Source organism: Taurulus bubalis (assembly GCF_910589615.1).
Source record: "Taurulus bubalis genome assembly, chromosome: 6".
In the NCBI taxonomy this organism is placed as follows: domain Eukaryota; kingdom Metazoa; phylum Chordata; class Actinopteri; order Perciformes; family Cottidae; genus Taurulus; species Taurulus bubalis.
The window spans coordinates 2,904,681-2,918,068 of NC_136594.1; positions in this window are offsets into that span (position 1 = coordinate 2,904,681).

Here is a 13,388-nt window from a genome sequence, read left to right on the forward strand (position 1 = left end):
TTCCCGTTCCGATCAGGTCAGTCTCTCACCACCGCTTTCTTCAACATGTAGCTGAACAACAACAACACACCACAACAATAACAACAACAACAACAACAACAAAGAGCACTCAACACCTCCATGCGCGAATCCACGCCCTCCATCTCTCTCTTTACGTTTATGTCTTCTTCTCCGTCCCCTAAAAGGAAAGTGTTTTGACCCGCGTGGCCGTTAGAAACAGTGGTTTTAATGGCGAACCGGACTGTACCATTTTAAAACACAGAGGAGGAGGGGAGGTGGAAGGGGGGGGGGTCAACTGTACAGAGGTTACAACTTTATTAATACAGGATTTAGCTTCCAAAACAGTACGCTTTCTGCTCCGAGGGAGGGGGAGGAGGGAGAGGGAGGGTGATGGAGGGGGGTGTCCTACGACCATCCTCTCTGTCCCGTTCATCCGCCATAGAGGACTCCGCTGCCAGGAACTAACTTCCTGCACGCGGCCGCGGAGGTGAACGCGAGGAGGAATATCGTGGCTCGCTGTCCGCGCGCAGCGGGGGGGTCGTGACCCGTCTCGCGCATGTTTACGGTGCGCGTGAGAATATCATCCGGAGAGGGGTCGACATTGTTTTTACCCCCTCGGGGTTCCGCTGGAGGAGCCGCGCGAGGACATCCGAGGACACGGGATAAGGTAAAAAAAAAAAAAAAAAAAAAAAGCTTCCGCCGTCTTCGTTTCAAGTTCAGGTTAAACGAGCGAGAAGTTTCTGTTTTGCTGTCAACAACAACAACAACAACGAAGTCGTGAAGCTTTTTAACGGGCGGTCGGGTAAAAAATGGCTACTTTCACATGGATTTTTTTCGGGAGGCAGCGCGCACACTTGTGCTTTTTAAAGGCTTTTACACCCGAGGACCGAGGAAAAACGTTAATAAACAGCACATTTATGCTTTATAACGATTTAAAATAATATTATTGTAACGCATATTATTTCCCGTCGCCTTCTTTGCACAACTTTCCTAACATTTGTGTTTGTTACTGATAATAAACCCGTAACTTGTGGCTGCAGAAGAACTTACCCTGCGATTTATTTCAACTTTTTAATATCTAACACACACGTAAAAAAGAAAGAAAGTGTGTGTGTGCAGAAAGAAAGACGTCGTGCACCTGCTTGGACCCGTTGAACCGTTGAAGCCGAATCCACGTGCTCAGACATTAACAATTAATATTGGACATCCGGTGGCACTGCCAGCTGCGCCCCATTTTCTTTTTTTTTTGGTGTGTGTGTGTGTGTGTGTGTGTGTGTGTGTGTGTGTGTGTGTGTGTGTGTGTGTGTGTGTGTGTGTATTGTTGTCTTGCTGTCTTGCTGGAGGATCCCTTCGCTGTTGTCTCGGCTTGGAGGCTCCGCGACGCGCGCTGCTCTGCTTTTGGTAGGGGATTTATATGCTTTTTATTGCAAAAAAAAATACAAATAAAACCCGTATGGATTGTGATGTAATGGAGAGAGAGAGAGAAGGTCTCCGTGCACATGCGGGACACGCTGCCACCTTCTCCCCGGCTTCCGGCTCTCTATGTGCGGGCTGTTGTTCCATCCAGCTGCGCGGACACACGCTGCACCCGCACATGCACCCGCACACGGACCCGGTCCCGGTACCGGGTCCGTGTGCGGGTGCATGTGCATGTGCGGGTGCAGCTGGACGGAACAGCCCGCATATATATAATTTTTGGCAAATTGGCCTCCCAGACAGACATACCCCCCCTCCTCCTCCCCTCCCTCCCCGTCTCATCCTCGCTGTTTTTCGGGCACACTGTCCGCCATCGCAGCCTCTTCTGCGGACTCCTTCTCTCCTCTCTCTCCACCTCCACTTCCACCTCCATCCATCCTCTGTCTCACTGACGAGCCTGCTCTTGTTGTTGTTGTTGTTGTTGTTGTTGTTGTTGTCGTCTCCAGCTGTTTACGGTTCATTGTCTGGTCAGACCTCTAAATCTGCCTCCTGGTCCACAGTCAGCATGACTTTGCATCCCCTCTCCTTCACGCTTTTACGCCTTTTATTTTGAAGGGCACTTTATAAAAAACACTAGTTTTCACTCCAGTAATACTATGTAAAGTACTGAACGGTTGCGAGAAAGTACTGAGACATCAGAGTATTACTGATAAAGTATATTTAAACGTGTGTGACACCATATGACACATTTATACACGTCTTATTGCATTCATCAATGAGCTGATTGGTGCGTCTCAGTTGTGAGGATTTGCTGCTTTTCTTCATCTAAACTCAATGTATTTGGATTTTTCGGGTGTCGTCACCTTGACCTTTACACAACCGTGATGTCCCTTTTTTTGTTTTGTTTTATTTTAAAGTCTTTTTTTTGCACAATTTACAGAACAGGAAGTGAATAGATTGAGAGAATAAAACGTCACGGTTGACCTTCTGACACGATAATCTTCAGTTGTGGTATTTTACGCCCCGCGTTGCGTAACGGCGTCACTTTAACGCAGCGTTTTCTCTGCACACACACACACACACACACACACACACACAGCTTACTTTACTCACACGCCACTGAACTGGGGTCAGTTGTGAGTATAACACGGATATATTCACGGCGGGAAATGAGGTCGCTGTGAGGTCGCGGAGACGTTTAAACGTGTGGAGTCTGTGCGTAGAAAGCTCACCACACTGGATGTAAACACACACACACACACACACACCGTAGTTGTTGCATAAGCTCCCGGTTGTGTCGGCATCCGCTCTGCCTGCTCAGTCTTGTTTACAGACGGCTGAATGGATCGCTGTGTGGACGCAGAGCCGCTTATTGGCCCTCGGTGGGGTTTTTGGAGATGAAGCAATTTCCTTTTTGTTTCCCTCGTCGCCTTACGCTGAAGTGTGTGTGTGTGTGTGTGTGTGTGTGTGTGTGTGTGTGTGTTTATGAACGCGGAGACCTTTGGAACGAGCATATGTTGAACAAACACACATTTGCAGGATTGTTATTGCGCGAAAAAGGCATCCTATAGTAGCCGGAGCAAGAACAAATATACATAAGAATCTGTGTGTGTGTCGTGTGTGTGTGTGTGTGTGTGTGTTGTGTACATTCACCTTGTACGAACTAGAGCAGCGCAGCAGTCGGATTAGAGGACGAGATGAACGTGTTCCTGTTTTGTAGTAAAAGGACACAAACAAATGTGTCTCCTTCTCCGACGGAGGATCACGGATGAGATAAGATGAGCCTTTATTGATCCCCGGGGTGGGGGTTGGGACACACACACGGACACACACACACACACATATGCATACGAAGTCGGGGTGTCGCGATGCAGCGCTATCGGCGAAGACTGAATATACGAGTTAAAACGACGTCGTAGACTAAGCAGTGCCACTTTGTGTTTGTCTGCATTAATGTGATTCAGACGAGTAGCCGAAATTAATCTGCAGCCATTTTGATAACCGTCCAAAGAGATGTGGTGAGATGTGAAGTATGATATAAGGGAGGAGCTTTTTGTAAAACAGGCTCAACATAACCTGCAGATCATGTAAAGTATAATGCGTGTTTCTACGTAGCCGCTTGCTGTGTCACGTCTCAGGTCTTCCTCTCGGCGCCGCAGGTTGAAAACCTCCCCACGAAGATGTAAACGTCTTCGTGGGTTCTCGACCCGGCCGCCTGCTATGGGCCAAATGTGTCTGATGTGTGTGTGTGTGTGTGTGTGTGTGTGTCGCTTGGCTGGCTCCGTGTGCCAAATACCAGATTCCCCGTGCGGCGTGCCAAGGCAGCGTCACGGCCGATCCTCACTTCCTCATTCCTGTTACGGCACTGCTCTCAAATCACTGATCCCGGGTCAGCGAGACGCTTTCTTCAGGTGCTGAACAGTAGGTCTGCGTGTGTGTGTGTGTGTGTGTGTGTGTGTGTGTGTGTGTGTGTGTGAGTGTGTGTGTGTGCGTGTGTGTGTGTGTGTGTGTGTGTGTGAGTGTGAGAGTGTTGCTCAGTGTTTCATCATGAAAGGAGCTCGGTCGGATTGGGAGTCTTCGTCTCTCTAATGGAGAATCAGGAGTTTTGGACACACACACACACACACACACACACACACACACGAAGGACTTTTAAGTGATACGATTAACCCTCGTGTTGAGAGACGGACACATTTGTCGACGATAATAAATCAATACGATCCGGCTGTGTGGCAAAGAAGGAACTCGGCTAAACTGGCTAGCTTAGCGCTTTCCCGTTAGCTAAAGGAGCGGTGCTAACGCTTAGCCTTCTGGAGATTAGGCTCCTCCTCTTCTTCCTCTTTTCTCTAAACACAAATGTGTTTTCTTTTTTCCTTCTTGAGGTTTGACTTAACCAGTAACTCTGAGAAATGTTGAGCTCAAACTCTGTTTTCATCTAAAATAAAACTCTCGTAGCGAGTTCAGAACGTGTAATTTATTCTTTGATGCGTCGGCGGCGAAGTGACTAACGCTCGTCCGCCGGTAATTATCCACATAATGATCTACAAATGTGACATGAATACTTCTGCTGCTCTACACAGCAGAATAACACCTTTATCCAGCACTTCAAAGCTATTCTAAAGGCTCTTCATCAGCAGCTCTGAAATGATGCGTCCTACATTTCTGGCAGCGGCTTCTTTTCCTTTTCAAGTTGCATAAAAAGATGTATTAATAGAAGAAGTAGCCAGATAAATGACTGAATGGACACAGAGGAGCTGCGTTATCTTTCATGAAAGGAAAAGAACATTGCGGTAAAGAAACTGAACATCTTCTGTTGAAAGGTTTGATGAAGTGTGTGATTGTAAAGACCACACGGTTTCCGCGGCGACGGGCCGACTCGTCAATAAAAAAACAAAAACCTGGAACGCTTTAGTGTGTTTTTACTTTCAACGTTCTATTGCGACATCATTTTGCCTTGAATAGATATTAGAAATGGACTTTAGCAATAATTGATTTCCTAATCGTTTGAATTGTGTGTTTTTTTTATGCAAATAGCCACTAAAGATAATTTTTGACATCTCGGCGAGGCCTACGGCGGTCACCGGGGTCTGCTGAGCCCGTACCCGCTGGCCATGTCGCCACAAGGGGGCAGGACCGAGTACGACCAGGTGAGGCCAACTCTGTCGGTTTCCAGCTCTGACTTCCTCTACTTGTCCCTGCAGGCTGGGAGGCGACATGTGAAAGAAGCCCCGCCCCTTTTGACCCTCTCAACTCTTCGGTAAAATACATCTTCCTCCTCCATCTATTATTTTCGTCTCAGATGTGAACGCCGTTAATGTGTTTTGTTTGTTGTTGTTTTGCAGCAGAACTCACTTTGAGCCGACGCCGCGACCCGACACCCTCCTGCCTCGGGCATGCCTCAGGTAACGCTGCTCACGGCCTGGACAGCCACGAGTTTTAAATGGTTATTTACAGGCCTGGAAAAGTCCTTGAAAAAAATGAATTCACAAAAGTTGTTCACTTTTTCATGTTTACACCCAGATTTATGACCCCCCCCCTCTCTCTCTCTCTCTCTGTCTCTCTCCCTCTCTCCCTCTCTCTCTCACTCCCCCGTTCTCTCTCTCTCTTTCTCTCCCTCTCTCTCTCTTTCTCTCACTCTCTCCCTCTCTCTCCCCCTCTCTCTCTCCCCATCTCACTCTCTCTCTCCCTCTCTTTCTCCCCCTCTCTCTCTCCCTCTCTCTCTTCCTCTCCCTCTCTCTCCCTCTCTCTCTTCCTCTCCCTCTCTCTCTCTCCCTCTCTCTTTCTCTCCCCCTCTCTTTCTCTCCCTCTCTCTCACTCCCCCTTCTCTCTCTCTCTCTTTCTCTCCCTCTCTCTCTCCCCCTCTCTCTCTCCCCATCTCACTCTCTCTCCCCCTCTCTCTCTCCCTCTCACTCTCTCACTCCCCCCTCTCTTTCTCTCTCTCTCTCCCTCTCTCTATTTTTCTCTCTCTCTCTCCCCCTCTCTCTCTCCCCATCTCACTCTCCCTCCCCCTCTCTCACTCCCCCCTCTCTCCCTCTCCCTCTCCCTCTCTCTCTCTCTCTCTCTCTCAATTCAATGAGCTTTATTGGCATGAATGTAAAAGACAGTATTGCCAAAGCATTGCAACAACAACAATATTACAGTAAATGTATTAAAAGACAAGGAAAAAGACTCTCTCTCTCTCTCTCTCTCTCTCTCTCTCCCCCTCCCCTCCCTCTCACAGCCGGGTATGAATGGGATGGAGCCTGCGTTCGGCGAGGCCTACGGCGGTCACCGGGGTCTGCTGAGCCCGTACCCGCTGGCCATGTCGCCACAAGGGGGCAGGACCGAGTACGACCAGGTGAGGCCAACTCTGTCGGTCACGTGACATCGCCACGTGAACGGAGGGCGTTGGTTCTCTGCGCTGCGTTATTCTCCCAAACGCCAGGGGGCGCACACACTAAAGGAACTGTCATAAACCAGCGTCCAGCGATCGTAATTATCTGAACACTCAAATCTCATGTTCATAAACTACTTTATTGTTTTCATACAAACCCTGTTAAGAAAATAGTCAAGTATTAAAAGCATTATAAGAAAACAACGGTTGACTATCTGTAAAAATAATGATTTTTCCGTCTTTTATATGATCCATAAACACGTAAATGTGTTTTGAATATCCGTAAAAACACGAGAATAAAAGCTAAAGGTAATCTGTGGTCGTTAAAGTGGAAATTAAAAGCGAGGACGTCACGTCCACGAGGTTTTCACATAAAGGTGCATCTCTTCCAACAAAGCCAACGCTATATTTAGAATGTTTTCACCTGTTTACCGTGTCTTCTGACAGCCTTCACCACGGGGAACGGTTTTAGTCTTTGCTTTCGTCTATATATACACACACACACACACACACACACACACACACACACCAATCTCTTTGTTATCGTTAAAGACCTTTACAAACCCGGAGCGTGACAAATAAACAACACACAGATGCTAATGCTACGCTAGCAAAGTATTTCGCAGAGATTCATAAAAACGTGCAACAACGTGTCAGTAAAATGTTCAAAGAGATTCTCTCAGCGGACCAACGAGCAGCATCCTGCTGACTGAAGTAAACTGCCGATAGGCGCGAGATATTTTATTGAGCTTCACTTTAGAGTTAAACCATAACGCAGTGTATACGTCTCGGGCTTTTATTGTGAAAGGTGAATAAGTGGATCTGGTAGTTTATTTTGTAAACGCGGTGCAGACGGAACAGTTTTTTTTTCTTTTTCCGGTGGACGTTTGAGTCTTGAAAGCCTTCCTGGTCGGCCCACATTTCTACAACCGCGTCATACAGCAAGTGCGGAAGCTGCTGAACATTTCAATACCCAGCATGCCCAAATCGGCCAATGTTTTGCCATAAAATAAGTAATTTTTCCATTTTTGAACCGAACGACGCAGTTTCTTGACTTGAAACTCCTTCCTAGCATGCCAATGCTTTGTTTGATTGGGATTTTGTTGCAGATTCAGATTCATTACGTCCTAATCTTTCTAAAAATGTGTCTTATTAGCATGTGGGCTGTTGTTAAGGCCCTGAACCATACAGTTTGAAAAACTTGGGGACCGCTCAAGGACACATTTTTGGTGAATCTTGCTCATGTCATGCTGGATGTTCATAGTTATGATCAAAATATGGTATAAAAGAGATTTTTTTGAAAATATACATTTTCTTCCCAAGAAAATTCTGAAAAAAAACATATAAAATAACGCATGTATTAGAACTAATTTAGGGTTCCTATGACGACTGGAACACGGAACAAGAGGTGCAGGCTACGGTTTCAGAATAAAGGCGCTCAGAAGGAGCCGTCCTGCGATGAAGGTCACATGATGAGTCACATTTAAGGACGTCTCTGTTCCCCTTCTCCTTTTTTTAGAGCGTGCTCCTCATGCTGGGCTCCCCGGCGTCGCCTAGGAAACGTCCCTTTGAGTTGCTAAGCGACCTGGTGGACGACGGCGGCCTCGGCGAGGACCTGCACCCGGAGCGCTGGGACGTGTCGGCGCTGGACGAGATGGCCCGCTACACCAAGCTGGGCCTCGGCGTGGGGGGGGAGCTGCTGGCCTGCTCCGAGGAGGCCGTCCTCATGGGCCGCTGGGGGAGGAGCCGGGAGGAGGAAGAGGAGGAGAGGAGGAGGAGGAGCAGACACGCGGCGGCGGCGACCGCCAAGGACGTCCAGGACGCCGCAGGAGTCGAAGAGGAGGAGGAGGAGGAGGAGGAAGGGACAGCAGAGAGGGCGCTTTGTGTCGTGGGGAGAGGAGGAGGAGGAGGAGGGCAGAGGAGGCGCACGGTGGAGGTGTATCAGGTGGCTCAGGAGGAGGAAGAGGAGGAGGAGGCGGCGGCGGGTTTGGCGTTGGAGCACTGCAGCGAGGAGCACAACTACTCCCTGAGCCAGGGGGAGGAGGCGGGGCCCCAGACGGAGGGGGAGGCGCCGCAGGAGGAGAGCCAGGCCAAGACTGAGCTGGAGGAGGAGGAAGAGAAGGAGGAAGGGCAGGAGGCGGAAGACGAGGAGGACGAGGAGGAGGAAGAGGAGGATGACGACGATGACGACGACGAAGCAGAGGAGGGAGCGGAGGCCGAACTCTCCAGCTCCTCGGAGACTGAATGTGGTGAGTGTTGCTTCCCACAGAGACCCGTGTGTGTGTGTGTGTGTGTGTGTGTGTGTGTGTGTGTGTGTGTGTGTGTGTGTGTGTGTGTGTGTGTGTGTGTGTTGTTGTCCAACATGTTTACAGACTATAAAAGTCGGTACAGATTGCTAAACAACGTTTACAGCAGAGCTGGAGCTTCAGAAAGCACACGCACACACACGCACACACACACACACACACACACACACACACACACACACACGCCTCATTATTTCTCAACACGTCGTCTCTCTTCGTGAAACCCGAGACGACCGATCGCTTAAACCTGCAGCTGTTTGGCCGTTTGATCAAAACAAACCGAGCCGTGGCCTCTTCCGTTAGCTCGTTAGCCGCGTAGCAGAGCCGCGGCTAACGAGCCGCTGTCGGCTTTGACCTTTTGACCTTTCGCCGCTTGCTGCGCATTCGCACGACGGTTGTTGTGTGAAGGCTGATAAAAGCGGATAAAAGACATTAAATTAAACCTTTCTATAAGCCGTGCCGTGCTGAAGGTCACCTTCGTCTTTGAGTCGAACAAAAACAACAAGTACGGCGCTTTGGCCACGCCCACTCAGGAGACAGGAAGTTACAAGCATAGACGAGAGAGTCTGACATGAAAGACAGTAACTATACATAGAATACACGCGACATGCACACACACACACACACACACACACACACACACACACACACACACACACACACACGCACACACACACACACACACACACACACAGTGCATATTGACTTTCAAAAGCACATTAAATAAAATAATTCCACAAATTGGACGAAGCCACATTGCATCATACAGTCACCTTCTAGCTCCTGTACCCTGAGACTCAATGTGTGCACATGTCAACAAAAGCAAATACAAATTATTCAGTATTTCTCCACCAATATTCAAGTATTATTAACATGATGGCAACCTTTTTTTAATATATATCTTCATTTAAAAGGGACCATGTACAGTTAAAACGTAAATGTCACCATTTGATGCACTGTACCTTATTTTAGCTACAGCTAGTTAGCATCTGTAGTCCCTTGACAGACCATAACAAACATAAAACAGCAAACATTTCAGGATAAATACACAATACAACATTATTTGTGGGGAGAAGGGCACACAATACAGAGCTAGTACAGCACATTAAAAGTAAGTACAAAAACATTAAAAGTAAGTGATACAAACCATAATAATTTTGCTCTTGCTTTTGTATTTCTGACATACTGGCCGTGTCCCTGAAGGCTGCACGTTTTTTTAAACATTCATTAATTATCTGCAAAAGTATTTTTGCACATGATTAGTTCCGCTGCGTTTGTCGGACGATATATTGTGCTAAAAATGAGTGCCATAAACAATATTATTGTGATTTTATGACCCCTGATATGTTGATCATGTAACAGCAACAGCTCACCCTTTTAAAAGAACCATGGATGTTTGCTGAAGAAAGATTATATTAAGTTGCATGATGGGAAATGTAGGATCACGTAGTTTTTTCGGAGCTGAATCCATTCAAGGAAGTAAAAGTCAGAATATTTCATTGTTCTGTCTTTTTTCTGTCCTCCACCTTTATGAATGTACGATAATAAATCTTTTAATTGAGTTATTATTAAGATATTAATACGACAGACACACAACTTCTTTTCTATTCTTCGCACTTTAAAGCGCCGTTGTTCCACATTAGTGACCTGAAACACGTGAGTCTCGACGGCGACCTCATGTCCAGACGACGGGACTCGCCAAAACACGAACACGCGTGTTAGTTAACGCACGTGTGAACCGCCGTTAGCGGCTCCTCCCAGGGCCTCGCCGCCTCGCCGCCTCCCATCAGCCCCGGCGTCGGACAGACGGATCTCAGGCGCTCGCTCCGAGGACATGGAGAGGTCGCCCGGCTCTCGAGGAGCGACACGGCTCGTCTTTCCACGGTCGCCAGACGCCTTTGTCGCTCTCCATTGTTGTGGCAGTGTGTGTGTGTGTGTGTGTGTGTGTGTGTGTGTGTGTGTGTGTGTGTGTTTTCTGTATCATCATATATTAAACAAAGGGCACTGGAGTGAAGGATTGAGATGACGGGAGAGTGCAGATAACGGTGCTATCTGCAGACATGTTACATAAGCCATCTTATGTGTGTGTGTGTGTGTGTGTGTGTGTGTGTGTGTGTGTGTGTGTGTGTGTGTGTGTGTGTGTGTGGATGTGACTTCACGGTTATTAACTTTCCGTCTGATTTAACGGTCGTAATTTTCGTTATTTTTCCAGCGCGTTTTATTTCCATGCATTTCTTCTTCTGTGGTTTTCACGGAGCTCTGGAGGGTTTTTGAAGAAGCGTCTCGGAGGCTCTGAGCGCGTTGTGTTATTTATGATGTCGGCTCTGAGCGCCTGAGGCTGATCTTCTGTGGCGGCACTCCAGTCGTCGTCATCGGGTTCCACATGTCTGTGGACAAAGTTCACCGCGTGATTTCACACCTGGTAAACATTGATTAACATCATTTATCCACTATTAATTCAATATCTTTGATATTCTACACAATATATCTATAAAGCGTATTGATCAAGAAACCAAAGTATATTTCTTTTACAATAAAATGGAGATTTGAGTGAATATTTCATGGATCCCAAGCTTCAAAGTAACGCCGTGCCACGGATACATTTTGACACAATAATGAGGAACTCATTCATTCCTTTTAGGTTTTTAGAGACGTTGAATTTGCAGGCTACTTAAAACCAAAAAAAAACAGGGAAGTTGTGTTTGCTGAAACCGAAAGAACTGCAGCGACTGGAGCTAAAACGCAGAGGAGACGTTATGGAATGTTGCATTATTAATGCTGCAGGAGGTCGATCGCAGGTTGAAGACGGTTCAGAAGTTCAAGTCCTTCGATACAAAGTCACTCGCTGCAGAATAAATCCAATAAGAAAAAAAATTATTTCCATCATCTTGAAAATCATCACGAGTGACTTGTAAATCTCGTTGTGAAATATAGATCCTGACAGACAGAACACAATGTTATTTATCAAAAATTATATTATTATTCTTTAGAGATTATTTTTGTTCGTAGCCTCCTGCTGACAGTCTGAAAGTTGTTATGAAACTTGATTCAGGCGATCGTGGGAAATTGATTTCCGATCAATTAGTTGTGGATAATCACAATCCTCAAGTGATTTCTCCCCTCGGGCCAAAGTGAGCGAGCGAGTCTCTGAACGTGTGACGATGTAGCGATGTAGCGTGGTGAAGTAGTGAAGTGACGATGTAGCATAGCGTAGCGAAGTGACGGTGTAGTGAAGTGACAATGTAGCGTAGCGAAGTGATGGTGTAGCGAAGTGACGGTGTAGTGAAGTGACGATGTAGCGTAGCGAAGTGACGCGAGTGTAGCGGTATGACGATGTAGCTATGTGACGATGTAGCTATGTAACGATGTAGCTATGTGACGGTGTAGCTATGTGACGGTGTAGCTATGTGACGATGTAGCGGTGTGACGATGTAGCTATGATGTAGCTATGTGACGATGTAGCTATGTGACGATGTAGCGATGTGACGATGTAGCGATGTGACGATGTAGCTATGATGTAGCTATGTGACGATGAAGCTATGTGACGATGTAGCTATGTGACGATGTAGCGGTGTGACGATGTAGCGGTGTGATGTAGCGGTGTGACGATGTAGCTATGTGACGATGTAGCTATGTGACGATGTAGCTATGTGACGATGTAGCGGTGTGACGATGTAGCTATGATGTAGCTATGTGACGATGTAGCGGTGTGATGTAGCTATGTGACGATGTAGCTATGTGACGATGTAGCGGTGTGACGATGTAGCTGTGTGATGGTGTAGCTATGTGACGATGTAGCTATGTGACGATGTAGCTATGTGACGATGTAGCGGTGTGACGATGTAGCTATGTGACGATGTAGCGGTGTGACGATGTAGCGGTGTGACGATGTAGCGGTGTGACGATGTAGCTATGTGACGATGTAGCGGTGTGACGGTGTAGCTATGTGACGATGTAGCTATGTGACGATGTAGCTATGTGACGATGTAGCTATGCGACGATGTAGCGGTGTGACGATGTAGCTATGTGACGATGTAGCGGTGTGACGATGTAGCGGTGTGACGATGTAGCTATGTGACGATGTAGCGGTGTGACGATGTAGCGGTGTGACGATGTAGCTATGTGACGATGTAGCGGTGTGACGATGTAGCGGTGTGACGATGTAGCGGTGTGACGATGTAGCTATGTGACGATGTAGCGGTGTGACGGTGTAGCGGTGTGACGATGACGATCAAGCCAAATTCCTTGTATGGTTAACGTACTTGGCAATAAACCATTCATGATTCTAAATTCATTACCACTTGAAGATCGGTGACATGAATTCATTACTCTGCCGTTTCCCTTCAGAGGTGGAAGCGGAGCCAGCGGAGCCAGCGAGGCCGCCAGGCGAGCGCCCGGCCAAGCGCCGCTGCTTCTGGGAGTACCGGCGCGCTCGGGAGTCGGCCAGCAAGAAGAAACTGGGCGGAGACGTCCACTGGTCTCTGTCCTGGAGCTCCAGCACGCTGCCCAGCACGCTGTACCGCCGAGAGGGTGAGAACACGGGCAGCGACGAGGCCGCTAACGAGCCGGTCGGTGCATCAGAAGGATCATTCATAGATTAATTGTTGGTTGCAGAGCCAATCACATTGAGGTGAAGCTAGAAATCAGATTCACCGAATGAGGAAAAACGAAGCGGAAAGTGTCCCATTTCTTTTTCTCTCATGTGACATGAATCGGATCTGGACCCTCAGGCATGTGCCCTACATACAACTTTCATGTCAAAATCTGAGTTTTTTTTTTATGTTTCCCTGCAT